Genomic DNA, 15,863 nt, shown 5'->3' on the forward strand with positions numbered 1-15,863 from the left:
GAACCCCTGGCAAATGGCTTGTCTAAACCACATGGATCTGTTCTGATTTGAAAGCTATTCAGTTCATCCATCACATTATTTGGGAAGAGGCAAGGTCACTTTAGAAAAGAACTTTTCCGTGGTGCTTTCATCAGAGGGACTGAAGTTACTTAACCAGATTTGCCCCTCAATCTGACAGCAGAGTTACTTAGAAGAGAGGCACCAGTATTATCAACTCCATTTTATAAGCATGAGACCCATGAGCTAACCAAGACTCCCTGATCCTGTTCTTTTGTGTGTGTGTGTGTGTGATTGATGGATACCCAATCCTTACCCCAAGGATTGGTATAGTAGGAGGTCATTCCCGGACCCACTGGGCATTTTAACAGAGTTTTTGCACTCCATTCTCTTGGAGCTTCAGGAAGCCCTAGGTCCATTTCCTGTCCCATTCTACCTACCTGGTGGAGGCCCTGGGAAACTCAGCTCTGTGTAAGCCCTGTATTTTCTTCTCTATATCTCATCAGACTTAGATTTTTTTTAGAACGACAAAAGGGCTCAGTGTATATTCCCACCAGTTTGGTATTTAATGCATTTAAAAATTAAAGCTGTCAATCACTCATTTCAGCAAATGAATGATGCAGGCTCAGGGAAGGTGCATAACAGAATCTAGATGTAAGTAATGGAAAAAGACTCATTTTTAAAAAGGGAGAGGCAAGAATTAAAACATTGCAGAAACTGAAAATATACTTTTTCTACCAAGTAAGAAAAGGTCCAATACTCAGAATTTTAGACTTTCTTTGATCCCAGGAGCATTGAAATGAAATTTCACATTATCATCCTCCATAGACATTTGGGGAGCCCACTGGGTGCAGAAGGAGGGGCTTATATGACAGTGTACTGGTTAAAGCCTCAATGGCCTGAGACCCAGGTCCATCACTTCTTAACCTGGTAAGTAAACTACTTACCTCTCTGAGTCTCAGTTTCCTTATTTATAAAAAGGTACTAATAATACCTACCTCATATATCTATTGTGAAAAGTAAATAATATGATGCATGCAAAGCACTGGCACATGAAACAGGCCAAGTCAAGGTTAGCTGCTGTCATCATCACACCACCGCTGTTACTGATAGAGCATTCCAGTTAGTGCCATGGGATGTAACTAATCCAAAGTAGCTTATGCTAGGAACTAAATGAGGATTGCAAAAGTAAGTGCTGTAAAAATTCTAATAGAGGAACAAGGGATTTCAAAAAGGGAAGACAGAGAATGCTTCGAAGGGGGTGGTGTGTCCTTTGCAGGGTCTTGGTCTGTGCCTTGAAGGTGGGGTGGGATTTGCCACCCAGTGTCTCATCCCACCAGTTGTATAACTGCATCACACGGACATAGTAATGCCTCCCTGTGGTGGGGATTGTGTCCCCCCAAGTTCATATGTTGAAGTACTAACCTGCAATGTGATGGTATTTGGAAGTGGGGCCTTTGGGAGATAATTCGGTTTAAATGAAGTCATGAGGATGGGACCCCATGATGGGTTAGTGTCCTTATAACAAGAGGAAAAGGCTGAAGCTCACAGTCTGTGTCCATGTGAGGATGCAGGGAGAAGTCAGTGTGCCGGGGGTGGGGGTGGGGGAGACCCTCACCTAGATCTGAGTATGCTGGCACCTTGATCTTGGTTCCCAGCCTCCAGAACTGTGAGAAATAAATGTTATTGTTGAAGCCATCCGGTCGTGGTGTTTTTGTCACAGCAGCCGGAGCTCAGACACTCTCACATGGAGGCAAGGGGGGGTAATCAGAAGCCTCAGCTTGGGCATGGCAAGATGCTACCTTCTAGACAGTCTCCTTTGCTTGCAGGACACCCAGGCACTTTACCGATGTCTTTCTCTTCACTGGCAGGAGCAGTGTCCTCTTCTGGCTAGGGCCACTGAGTAAAGGAAATTTGAGTTAGAAATATTAAAACCCATTACTCTTCTTTGATTCCAAAGAATTTAACTTCCTCAGCTATGATTCTTTTGGCTCTCTGAAACTTTACTTTCCTTAGTTCCTTCATCTCTGCCAACCAGGCTCAAAATTATATAAAGTGAGGCAATTTTTATCAGTGCTGTCTTTCCTGTTCTGTTTTAAATTCAGGGCCATGGTTCTCTTTGATAAAAAGAAGGAAATTCTTTTCACACTTCACAGACACATAGATAATTTAATTTTGATCTGGGGGAGTGTTAGGGCCAAAATTAAATGGGTGGCTATTGTCATTAAGTCATTAAGATCAGGACACTTAATGGCTAATATAAACCAAGAAAGTGAAGGTAGTACAGGAGAGAAGGGAGACTGCTTTAATTCTCCAGATCTCTTCAGTTGTGGCTTCCAAAATTGAAAAAAAAAAAGCTCTACTATCGAATAAAGGGAGAAGTGCATTCCTGGTTCTTAACAATTCATTGTACTTTCTTTATCCCAGTATTGTTTGCTTTTGAAAGTTACCAGACTGCACTGCCAAGTGATCAGCTGAGGATCTCTAGAACACTTTAGATATTCTTCTCTATATATTTGAACCAGTCCTGTCTCATCTTGGACTTGGGAAATCTTCTTTTTCATGATGGATAAGTGTACTTTTTGCTTCTCTGATCCAACTTCATTATTAAATATCTGCTCATTTACAATTTCAGCAAGTATTTCTTGGCAGCAATGCCCTGAATGCCCCCTTCCAAGATCCTGGCCCAACTTCGATTTTTCCCAGGACAGAGCCACTGGGAAGCCTTCTTTAGGAAACACTCTTTAATGGGTGGTTTACTTGTTGGAGATTAACAATTAGGAGTTCATGGCACAGCAGTGCATTTTCTTAATGACTATTACTGCTATGAATTAGATTTTAATCCAGTTCTCAGTCAACAACATTTAAAAAATCATAGGCCAGTATTTTTGCAGGTATCTTTACAATCCAAAGTTGTTTACTATGAAACCTCATTTGTCTGTTTTCCAATTTGATTCGACTTAATCTTTCATGGGTTTTCCTAGAGAGCGGCCAGTGGCTTTACAATGACTTGAATGAAAGAGTTGTTTAACCACTTTCTAGTAGACTCAGTAACTCTGCTTCAGTAAGGTTAAAAGTGCATCTTCCTTGGGTATTGGGAGGAGGGAAGACAAACGAGACAGGGAGCCTTCGCAGCTGCAGGAATGCTGTGTTGTACTGATCCAGTCTTGTTTGTGTTTATGCTTGAACCTCTGGGCTCTGGCTTTCCTTCTTCAAGACGGGGACATTTCCCGCTATTTTTCCCCTTTTTTGCTGCTTGGGTAGGAAAGGACGTGCGATCCTCTCTTCGTTCAGCCCAAACATAATATACGAAGCCTCTCGTGCTTTGGGGGACATGTGGTTGTGTTCTAAGCGCCATCTGCAGAAAGCTGGTCTTGGGAAAGCTTCTTCCCCAGAACAGAAACATCTCCGGAGCGAGTGATCTCCGGAGCGCAGATTCAATAAGCCCAGCCGCACTTGGCTCCGACACAAACCTAATACGGCAGCTCATATTGTTGCTCGGGAAGTCTCCAGCCAAACCGAGTTCTTGTAAAAATAAATACTCATCAGCAAATATTTTGATTAGTTAAAAATGTTCTAAACTGCTAACCCCTCGCTCCCCGGCTCCCCCAACAACGAGCGCGGAGAAGAGGCTTCCCCCACTCCGGGGCGGGTGGCCGGTGCGCCCCGCCCGGCTCCGCGGGTCCCCGCGCCCTGCGCGCCTAGCCTCGGCCCGGCCCGGGGCTCGCTTGGCCTCCAGGGCGCGCGGAGCCGAGGGCCGGCGGGGCGCGAGCGGCTGGCAGCAGGCGGCCTCGGCCTCCGGGGCCCGCGGGTGCGGCCTGCTCCGAGCCGCCTCAACCTCGCTACACTTACTTGCCTTAAGCTCTTTATTAACTTCTCCGGAGCAGCGCGGCTGCGGCCTCGCCTCCTGCGCCCCGGTGGTCTGGCTCTTCTGCGCGGCGCACATGCTAAAGAGATTAACATGCCTTGGCTGACCCACGCTTCGCAACCCGCGGATAGGGTTTCTCAGCTCCATGTGGAAATTAACCTATCGGTACCCGTGGTCAGCTGCCCCGGCCGCTCCTGCGCCGACCGGGCAATCCAAACAAACCCAGGCCGCTGGGTGCCTTTGTTTCTCTTGGCTCCCCTCCCCCGTCCCCGACCACATATTTATTGGAAAAGAGGTTCTCCTCTTTGGCTGAAGGTAGGGCACATTTCTGAGAGCTCTTTATTTGTAAATGATTTTTGGCAGGTCCAGGCACCCTTAGGAGGGGTGGCAGGGAACCGAAACTCCGGGACTGGAGGGTTTCTAACTCTCCGCAGGCAGGGAGCTGTTTGTGTTTGCACAGGGCACCCTAGTCCTGGTCATTAAAAATACATGCACTATCTACATTTTGCTTTTATAACAGCCTCTCTGTTTAATATGGTTGTTTGCTTTGTTCTAGGGCAAGTTTATTCCCTCCCCTCCCATCCCGCCTCCCATTCACACCCAGTAGGCAAAGTGAGGCGATTCTTCTAGGTTTTCTTTCCTACTCAGAGGAAATGAAAGGTTCACTCACAGACTGGTAGGTACCAGCCTGAGGTTAAACTGCTGCCTCTTCCATCAATTCAAGGGCACTGAGGCTTAGGAGTGGTTCACTTGTTAAGCTTTCACCCGCCCACCTCTTTCCTATTATTCATATTATAATTATATAAACATAGTTGAGCTTTCATTAGATTGGAGGCTTCTGTGTCAGCTGGATGGGCTGCTGTCCTGAATGTCCCGCCAGGAAGATGGAAGGGGCTCTTCATATTCCTTCCGTTTTGTTGGTGGTGATATGTCTCCATTGTTTCGGAACCAAATGGCCATTTTCTGGGGCTCCTGCTATTCATGACCTACCCATGGTTGCCTTGTCCCATTACTCAGAATGAGCCAGGCCGTTTGAGGCTACCCACTGTGCTGTCATTCCTCACTCTCATCTAGCAATGTCGTGTCCCTTTGCTGGGGTGGTTTGGGCATGTCCTTGAGTGCTGTTTCTCAAGGCCTGTGGAAACCATCCATCCTACTTGCATTTATTCTCCAGTCAGCCCTCACTGCGGTCCCGTTGCCATCTTGCCATCAAAGACTGGTGTGAGACTGGCAGGTAGCACCGGTCAAACCATATGGCAGCATGTGGCAGGGCCATAAGGGACCCACAGTGCCCCTCAACAGACCCCCGTTTGCCAGCCCACCCAGGGATGTGCTGACTCTCTATCATTTTGCCCTTCTTTCAAGGGGTGTGTTTCTTGGATACAGGGCATGTTTCTGAGGTACAAAGCTTTCAGAGCTGCAAGCTTCCAGAAAAACAACCAGGAACCAACTGGCAGAACATTTTAGAGGTTTCAGTCTGACCCTGTGGAGATGAACTAGAATTGGCACTGATCATAAGCTAAGAACGGTGCTGAAACTGAGCTATAAATAAATGTGCTGAGGAAAAGGGAGATCATGGTCCCCCAGACAGGCATTGCCGTGAGAAACCTGCTAAGGCAACAGAGACTGCTGAGCTTGAAAAGAAAAGCAGTCAGGCTCAAGATCCAACGCAACACAAGGCCTGAATCAGTCAAGAGCTGGTGGCTCTTTATTCCTCTGGTTATGGATAACATCTCAAAATTCCTTCCAGCTCTGGAATGGTGATGTTTAATCAGAGGTTCACTGTGAGAGCGTTTCTCCGCATTTCTCACAAGGCAGCTGGCATCTTGATTTCTGGTAATCCTTTTTTTTTCATCACCACCTATACTCGATATTGTCCATATGGATCATGTGCGTGGGAACTCGCAAATTACAGCAACTTTTGTCTTTTGTCGTGAAGGGCTGACAGGGCAATAAACACACGCAGTCTCCCTCCTCCAGGAATTCTTCATCCTCCCTGTGTGGCTCAAGCCCTGTGGATAATATCATTACAGGACTAAACAAATAAACAGTCGATCCGAATCAACGAGGAGGCACTGGGGACTACACAGTTCCTCTCTGCAAAGATGATACAAGTAAATTTACACTCACAGCTTGGAAGTGCTCCAGCAGCTATGAATAGCCATTCAGTTCTGTCAGGCTGGAGAGGAGTGGGGGCACTGGGCTGACCCCCCAGCTCTGTCTTTGCTTCAATCAATGTGAGCTTTCACGGTTCTGTTTTCCTTACTATCCTCAACTGGGAACATCAAGGACCAGTAACACTTTTTATGAACCCTGAGCTCAAAGAAGAAGCTTTTACTACAAAGTTAACATATTAAACCCAATGATATGGATGAAAGGTTAACACACTTCTGCCAGCCCAGAGCTTCCCCTTTGAATCTGATTTCCTGTGTTCAGGCTGTCGCTGCCATCACCTCTGCCACAGCTCCTTCTGACAAGCACGTCAATTCATAAAACAGAGGGACATTCCACTTTAAGCAAAAGAACAGAAACTGACTGTAGTCAGAGCCATCCAAACACTTCTTCTCATCCTAACCAACAAATTAATTAATATCATTTTTTCACTGAAAGAAGTCCGTTACAAGGATAACATGAATACCACATGCAGTTTTCTTTTTCTAAGTTAAAAGTGAAGCTTGCTCATTTCTTACCCTGGTATGTGTGGCAGCCGTTCCTGGATGTGCTGGCCTCTTTTTCTGCCAGTCCTTCTGACCTGAGATTTTGGTTCTTTTTTAGCCATTACTTTGCCTAATACTATATGATAGTTCTGTTTGTGTGTTTAAAAAAAAAAAAGATGGAAAAGAAATACCCAAAATATTAACAGTGGTGTGGAATCATATATATTTTTTTGAACTTCTTTATATTTCTCTCCCTTTCTTCTGCTCCAACTCCTCTAATTTTGGTCCAAGAGTCATTATGTTACTTTTAGAGTCAGATGAAATAAGTATTAAGAACCTTATTGTTAAGTGATGGTGGTGCTCTTGAGGTAAGCACTAATGTCAGTTCAGCAGGGCCATACTCAGTAAAGGTAACCCAAAGGCACAGTTACCGGCTTTTCTGGTTTATCTTTTTGAAACCTAGGGATCAGGCATTCAGATGTCTGTCTACATTTATTCAGGAAGGTAGAGGTGGGCCAAGAGAGGAAAAAAGCAAATAAAACAGAAAACCAGTAAAACACACACACATGAATAAGATAGCATTACTTTCACCAGGTGCTTTCTGGTATTTACGATCCACCCTGGGACCTGAAAGAAACAACTCTACTTTCTGTCAGTGCCCAGAGGCCTCCCCAGATGACCCAGGCTTGGGCAGTATCAGTTTTTACATCTTAAACTCTAAGAGTTCTGGGTGAGCATGAAAGAGTGGTGCAGCACATGGGACTAACCAGAGGCCCATCACATTCTGAGGGCAGGAGAGGGAGATAAGGGACCATCTGTGGGCCCCAGGCGAGAGCAGCCTCCACAGGTGAGTGCTCTAGTGAAAACAAGCTGGGGAGCAAAGCAGAGAGGAGGGTGAGATGAAACAAACACAGACTGGATGGTCAGTGATTTGGGTCCAGGTGCATGTCCGCCGCTAAATGACCAGAAGAGCTGGAGAAAGGCACGGATAGCTCTCTGGGCCTCAGCTTCCTTCTTTCAAAATGAAGAGCTTTGTCTGTGAATCTCAGGTCAGGTCTGTGAATCAGCTCCGGTTTTGAAGTGTGTGAGAACTCCTGCCTTATGTACGTGTGGTTTAAGAACTTTAAAAAGTTGAGGTTCCCAGTGTATGAAGAAAGAACTTATCTTGAGAGAAAGGCTCGATGGTGCTCCATAGATCAAGTCATGAAGCCCTGTAGCACAATTTCAACAATTTGAGGAAAGGATGGCCCTCAGATCTGAAACTTGAATTAAAGTGGGAAGACTTTGGGTTGCTCTGATCATTTGTATGAGGAAAAGTTTGGAATTTTTACCCAAGGGACATTATACTGAGACCTGACACATGCCAGGCACTGTGTTGTCATGGGGGCCACAAGGAACCCCAGTGCTGACTTAGGGGATGAGTGTCTTTGGGTTAGTCTGTTTGGTAGGGAAGGGCCAGGCTTGGTCCTCCTGTAGCCTGAGGCTACTTGGAAAAGACTGGCAGGGTGCTGGGAAGGAAGGTGTTTCTGACATTGCTCTAGGCCTTCCATTGTTGTCAGTGTTGACTTGATTCTCTCTCTACATTGAAAACCTGACCATTATTATGTTGCCTGTATTTTCTTTCGGCCCTCCCATCGTATTCAGCCATCATTTTTGATGCCAGCCTGTCTTAGCTACATGAAAGGAAACTAAAGAAAGAGGTTTGCTTGTGCCCAGGCTGAATTTTAACAGAGGAACTGGGTGCTCCAAGGATCCAGGCATAGAAATGGCAGTTGAAATCAAAATGTGATACTTCCAGGAGAGGTGCAACTATGGAAAGAACTTAGATTTGGTGATAGAGATGGAAAAGGAGACTCATTTAAGCAGTCATTTTTTTCACCCTGAGGAACCTCTTTCCAGAAAACCTCTCAGTTCACACTACACTTAATAAGATATGCAATACTCTTACAAGATACCTTTCAGTTCTAAGATTCAACAACTGGTCTACTTACACAACAACTCTTCAATGCCTTCCTGACACAGTCCCCCAAATCCCAGGGACTGGAGCATAGTTTGGGGGAAAGGGAATAATTTTTTCTTCCTCCCTTTCCCTTTATGGCCGTTTCAGAAAACCTGGTATTTGGAAATCTGGATTTTTCCCTTAATTATTATTTTCAAAATGACTTTTCATTTTATAAAAGACTTTTCCACTAAGCTGCAACTATAACGGAGACTGTTGTCTTACAATATCTGCTGTCTCCTTCTTCCTTTTAGTAGAAACACCCCTAAGTTTTAGCTGGGCATTTGGCCACCCCTAGAGACTACATTTCCTAGACTCCCTTGCAGCTAGATATGGCTATATGACCAAAATCTAGCCAATAGGATATGCTATTTAGGCCAGTCTTCAAGAATTAAACTACTTAGGTTCTATAAAACCTATATTTTTAATTTATAGCTCAGGTTCTACCAAGATATCTCTTTATCCAGTCTGTCCAAATTTCATCATCTTCCTCATACCTTCTTGATTCTTGCTGTTCCTTTGTTTGTATAGTTCACCCTCCCTAGTAAGTTTTTCCTCTTCTTATCAATACCACCCACCATTTCCTTTAAGACTCAATTCTACACTCTTTCTCATTGTATAGTTCCCCTGATCAATCATACTATATGGTGACATATAATTTCATTTATATGAAGATGAAGTGCAAGAAATAGTTACTGATATACTAGAATCTTGTTCTTTTGTCTGATAATGCTTAAGAAATTTACCTTTAATCCTGTTCTGTTAGTATGAAAATTAACCTTTTTCTTTTTTCAAAATAAGGGTGAATTTTTCATGTCAAGTTTAAAAATGCCATTTAGATGTCATCTTTCATTTATGATAAATGGAATTTTGATAGCATTTTCTAACAATACAAGTATCTTCTTTCCTGAATAAATGGTAAAATCTTCAAGGGCTGACTATATCCTCCTATTTTTAAAGCAATTCTTAATTTTAAAAAATATTTTGCTCATAAAATAAGTGCTTAATAAATTATTTCCAACTTTAATAAGCCATTGAAACTGTTAACTTTTCTAGTTGGACTAAAAAAGAGACTCTGAGTAAAATCTGGCAATTGTCTCTAGAATGGGAAATATGAATGAGCTAGCTTAGGTGATCTGACTCCCTCTCTCTCTCTCTCTGTCTCTCTCTCTGTCTCTCTCTCTCTCTCTCTCTCTCTCTCACACACACACACACACACACACACACACACACACACACACACATTGGGACTCCATTGAATTATTTCTCCTCATTGGTGCATGTAGTTTTGGATTTAAATAGCACTTCTTATTTTCTTCTTCACCTCTAACTCATCAAAGTTCTCTCTTATTTGGAAATTACCTTATTCATAGTACATGTTGTAACTGTGCTTTTACATCTCTAGACTGTCAGCACTCAGGGGATACTGGCTGATGTTTTAGGAATGCATATGTGAATAATCAGCATGGAGTTCTAGTTCAGGTGAGAGCAAAATTCAAGGATGAGAAGTTGTATTGGTTCAAGGTGTTTTAAACCTTCTGGTTCTAGCAGAATCAGACTGTTGTGTATGACCCTCACCAAGTATCATTTTTGTGCTGTTCAAAAAGAAATGACTGGTTCTCAAAGCTTGCAAAAGCTTCATCTCAGCAGCTTCACATCCTCCTATTGCCCCAGCACAGGGCTCAGAACACGAACAGCCCGTAAGCTTTTACGGGTTGACGCAGAGGGCTGACAGGAAGGAGGAATGGCTTAGAGGCAGCCTCCAGCTCATAGGCTATTAGTACTTAAGTATGTACTTTTGTCATGGCTGTAAATAACTTTGATTAGGATGGCTTCAGTGTGACTTCTTCAGGCTTCAGATTTTTCTAGCCTGAAATATGAAACAGTGGTATCTCCTTCCATGACCAAAAGTATTGTCTATGATTCTGGAGATAACAAGAATTTGACCAGAGTTTGTAAATGATTTAATGATTATAAAATATATCCTATCAAGACTAAGACATTAATATTATTTGAACTTATATTATTTGGTCTGGAGGGGGAAAAGGAGTGAGAAGTTCCTTTATAATGGTCAAATTAAAAAAAATTGTTGATCATGGACAGCTACATGCAAGAGAATGAAATTGGATCATTGTCTATCCCCATACACAAAAGTAAACTCGAAATGGATCAAAGACCTGAATGTAAGTCATGAAACCATAAAACTCTTAGAAGAAAACATAAGCAAAAATCTCTTGAATATAAACACGAGGAACTTTTTCCTGAACAAATCTCCTCAGGCAAGGGAAACAAAAGCAAAAATGAACACATGGGACTACATCAAACTAAAAAGCTTGTATACAGCAAAGGACACCATCAACAGAACAAAAAGGCATCCTACAGTATGGGAGAATATATTTGTAAATGACATATCCGACAAGGGGTTAACATCCAAAATATATGAAGAACTCACACACCTCAACACCTAAAAAGCAAATAACCCAATTAAAAAATGGGCAGAGGATATGAACAGATAATTATCCAAAGAAGAAATTCAGATGGCCAACAGACACATGAGAAGATGCTCCACATCACTAATTATCAGGGAAATGCAAATAAAAAGCACAATGAGATATCACCTCATACCAGTTAGGATGGCCAGTATCGAAAAGACTAAGAACAACAAATGCTTAGAGGATGCGGAGAAAGGGGAACCCTCCTACACTGCTGGTGAGAATGTAAACTAGTTCAGCCATTGTGGAAAGCAATATGGAGGTTCCTTAAAAAACTAAAAATAGAAATACCATTTGACCCGGGAATTCTACTCCTAGGAATTTACCCAAAGATTATAATTTCTTAGATTCAAAAAGACATGCACCCCTATGTTTATTGCAGCACTATTTACAATAGCCAAGATATGGAAGCAACCTAAGTGTGCAGAAGATGAATGGATAAAGAACAGGTGGTACATATACACAATGGAATACTATTCAGCCATAAAAAAGAAACAAATCCTACAATTTGCAACAACATGGATGGAGTTGGAGGATATCATGCTCAGTGAAATAAACCAGGTGGAGAAATACAAGTACCAAATGATTTCCCTCATTTGTGGAGTATAACAACAAAGCAAAACTGAAGGAATAAAACAGCAACAGACTCACAGACTCCAAGAAGGGACTAGCGGTTACCAAAGGGGAGGGGTGGGGCAGGGTGGGTGGGGAGGGAGGGAGAAGGGGATTCAGGGTTATTATGATTGGCATGCATGGTGTTGGGGGGATCATGAGGAAGACAGTGTAGCACAGAGAAGGCAGATAGTGACTCTGTGGCATCTTACTACACTGATGGGCAGTGACTGTAATGGGGTATGGGGGGACATGATAACATGGGTGAATATAGCAACCACATTGTTTTTTCATGTGAAACCTTCATAGCAGTATATATCAATAATAATACCTTAGTAAAAAAAGTTGTTGATCAGCTCTTCTCAATTTCACACCTAAAAAAAAACCCAAAATAAATGAATTGAAGAAGCACCATGGGAAATATAAGGCAGACTTTTCTGACACTATAGATCAGTGGTTCTCAAATTTTAGTGTGCACAAAAGCCCCAGGAACTTATTTAAAATGCAGGTTCCTGACTTCTATTCTTAACCTCCAAGTTCTGACTTGGGGGATCTGGAGTGGAGCCTAAGAATCTGCATTTTTTAATCAGCTCCAGAAGTTGACTTGAGGCAATGGGTCTTTAGATCACACTTTGAGATCCAATGGGGTGGATGACTGATGGAATGGACTCTAGGGGATTCATTGAGCTTTCCTTCCCTGGAACATCTTATACCTTTTTTGTTTGCTTATTTTATTTTATTTCATTTAAACATGGAAGAGTTTATCATTTGTTTAAAGAGATGTACCAGGTTGAATTAGCTTCCCCCCAAATTCACATCCTTCCAAATCAGCCAGCACCTTAATCTCAGACTTCTAGCTCTAGAGCCACAAATATCTGTTGTTTAAGTCATCCAGTTTATTATATTTTGTCATAGCCACCTGGGCAGAAATCAATACAACTGCGTCCTTATAAGAAGAGGAGAAGAGACAGAGGGAGAATGTCATGTGACAGTGGAGGCAGAGTCTGGAGTGATATATCTGTAAGCCAAGTAATGGCAAGGATTTCCCACAACCACCAGAAGCTGTGAAGAGGCAAGAGAGGATCCAAGAGCTTTCTAGGGGCACAGCCCATGGACACCTTGATTTTGGACTTCTAGCCTCCAGAACTATGAGAGAACACACTTCTATTGTTTGAAGCCACCTACTTTGTGGGACTTTGTTATAACAGCCACAAGAAAAAAAATACAGGGGTTTAGATGTAATCCTGCCATTAGGCAGAAGAGTAGATGAGCTCCCAATATAGACATTTATTGTGTTATAGGCTTGCTTGCTCATATTTTGAAGGCTACTGGTATTCAGATATTTGGAATTGTCGTAAACTAGATAGTGGTTTATTGGTGTTTACAACATCCTTACTCTAAACTGTCCTTTAAGAACAGAAGATACATGATCTTGAATATTTGAGACAAATGGTCTTTTGATATTTTTGTAAGATTAAAGAAAGATAGTAAATGTTATTGCTTTGATAATAAATAGAACACCCCAAATTTTCATAACAGAAAAGAAGCCTATTTTGAAATTTGATTGTCAGTCCTGAATAGATTTGAGGTCACTCTCTCCTCTTAAAATTCTGAAAGTTAACTTCAAGAAAAATCTAATTTTTCCACCAATTTGAAGTAATGGGGAAATTCTGTACAGGGAGTTATATCTACATGAATGATATTTCAGTAACTTGAACCTAGCAGAAAGACTCATGCAAGAAATCAAACTTATTTCCTTTTAAGACACGTTAAGAGAATCCCCCCCTTTTGGCAGTTGATTAGTAATTGTTAAATTATATCAATACACTTCACTTCTCAATACTCAAAGTTCCATATATTTTGTGGTGGGCACTTTGGTGAACTTAACACTGAAAAGCCATTGATTTGCTAGCATTTAACTTGCAATCTTTTACTTCTCAGCGAGGTGCTATATTATGGTGTAATACCGTAGAGAAGGGGCAAACAACTTGGATTGTTGCTGGCATATTTTTTTCTTTCTGTTAATAAAACACTCAGCTGAGTCATTTTCTCTGGCCACTTCTCCATTGTGAAAAAACTTAAATCAAAGAACATGACTGCTTTTATTGGCAAAACAGTAGATAAATCAGGGATGTAAAAATGCATGAAGAAGGATTCAGTGCAAGCACTCTGCAGAGTGGACTCTCTGGGTGAAAGGTTTATTCTGTCAGTTTTCCTCATGAGACACTTAGGTTTAAGGAAATGTTTGCACTGCTCTAGAGAAAAAGTTGGCTGTGTGTTTTTCTTTTGTGTTTAGGCCACTCTGTAACTAATTCCTCTGGGCACAATTATCTAACATATGGTGATTTAGAAAAAGCCCAAGCCAAAGGTCATTTGGATGTTTTGGACAGGAAAGAAGAAAATCCATCTTGGAGAATAAAATGAAGTCAGGAAGGGCTGAGTTACAACTTCTGGTCAAAGGAACATGAAACTTAAAAGTGACATAGACTTTAGGTAAAAAATGCAACTCAATTTTTTGTTTTTGCTTTCATTGTATGTTTGCATGAAGATTCTGCATATGGAGATAGAAAAAAATCCTTTGATATCAGAAAAATTTAGTGCTGGACAAGGCACAGAAGAGACCAAGCCCCACTTTCAACCTGTGTCTGTGGCCTGCTTAGTTACCTGGGGCGCCATCTGTAGAAGGGCCCTGCACTTGGTTGAATATTCTACTGTTGTTCTCTAGAAATTCTGCATCATTTTTAAACTTTAGGCCCTATATTTTTATTTTACACTGGGACATACAAATTATGTAGCCAGTTCTGCAAAAAATGGCTTAGTCTAAAGCCCTCATTTTTTAAGATGAGAAGCAATGTCCAGAGAGGATAAATGCCTGGTGGCACCAGGAATAGAACCAGCTTCTCTGGGTCAAACTGCAAGATGAATTCACACTCAAAGTATCTAAAAATAGAGAAACACTGTTCATACTCATGCTGAAAAGATGCTTCATAAATGAGCCAAAAACAAACAAACAAACAAACAAGTATCCCAAAGGAAGAAAGCTCTGGACAGAAATGCTTGGGACACAAGTAAGAAATACCTCACATTGAATTTTTAACTCACTCATGAAAAACATTGGCCATCACATTAATTTTCCTCACTTCAGCATCAGACCTTCAGGTCCTCTGAAGTCAGGGATTCCTGGCACACATCCATTGTCTTCTAACCCAAAGAGCCAGGTTGTCAGGACAGAGCTAAAATTGGCACTTACGCCATGGCGAGCAGACTGCCCTGCGCCCCATCACTGATGCTGCCCCAGCGTAAATGGAATCATTTCTTCTTGCACGGTCGGGAAGACAATTAAGGTCAGTCCAGCACCAGCAAGCAGCAAACAACACTGCACGTCAGATTTGGACACATGCCGTCGGGGGCCATGGCCTCAGGCCCCCACAGGGGTAGCTGCCTCGGAGGATGCCAAGCCAGCACGACAGCATTCTCACTAACCTGGAAAGCCTCCTCCGTGGTTGTGGTGTTCTGAGTCCTCAGGCTGACACGGCTCTCAGAATTCATACTTCCGGTGGATTTTATACGAAGTGAGGTATCTTGAAAAGTTGATTTCCAACTTCCTTTTAAGACTGGAACAAAAGAACTGCTGTTCACCACCACCCCCCAACCAACTTCCCACGACTTTCTGGTGATAAAAAAATCTACAGAAATAAAAATACAGGTTTGTGACTCTGCCCAGAGATTTATCAAGTGGAATTCTGTTGGGCCAGAATAGGCAAAGGAATTCTCAAATCACATTTTTCCTCCATGAGAAACATAGTACTTCAAATTCCTTTGGTGTAAATGAGAGAGGAATTGATAGACTGGCATCCATCTCCTGATCCACAGACAATGAGATGTCCGAAATAACCAAATTTGATATCAGACTGAGGGAACCTGATGAGAATCTGCTCTTCCTGATGCAATGCCTACTCCCTGAGATTTGATGAAATGGCAGGGTTTTACTGGCAAAAGGGAGCCAAATGTGTAGAAAATATGACTCAACCTCTTTTATAAAAGAAACATCCTGAATTTTCTCAAGTGTCTGATGAGGGTGTGGAAGGGTGAGGCACTAGATATTTTCCATGTGCAGGTCAAGTACAGAGGTGGGAGGTGTGGAAATACAAGAAAACAAACTTAAGATATTTGTCTTGGCAAGATTCTTACATCATAACATCTTGGAGCTGAAAGACCTTCTAATCCTGCAGTCACAT

At 42.3% G+C, this 15,863-nt stretch overlaps 1 long non-coding RNA gene across 1 annotated transcript; it reads right to left on the reverse strand.

Moving 5' to 3' along the window:
- Positions 1-4,487: 4,487 nt before the first annotated feature.
- Positions 4,488-15,607, reverse strand: LOC130681380 (uncharacterized). The gene is made up of 3 exons (XR_008994498.1): positions 15,109-15,607; positions 11,957-11,999; positions 4,488-5,877 (listed from the first exon to the last, which is right to left on the reverse strand). It is a non-coding gene; the product is annotated as an uncharacterized LOC130681380 (long non-coding RNA).
- Positions 15,608-15,863: the final 256 nt, after the last annotated feature.

Source organism: Manis pentadactyla, chromosome 2 (assembly GCF_030020395.1).
Source record: "Manis pentadactyla isolate mManPen7 chromosome 2, mManPen7.hap1, whole genome shotgun sequence".
NCBI lineage: Eukaryota > Metazoa > Chordata > Mammalia > Pholidota > Manidae > Manis > Manis pentadactyla.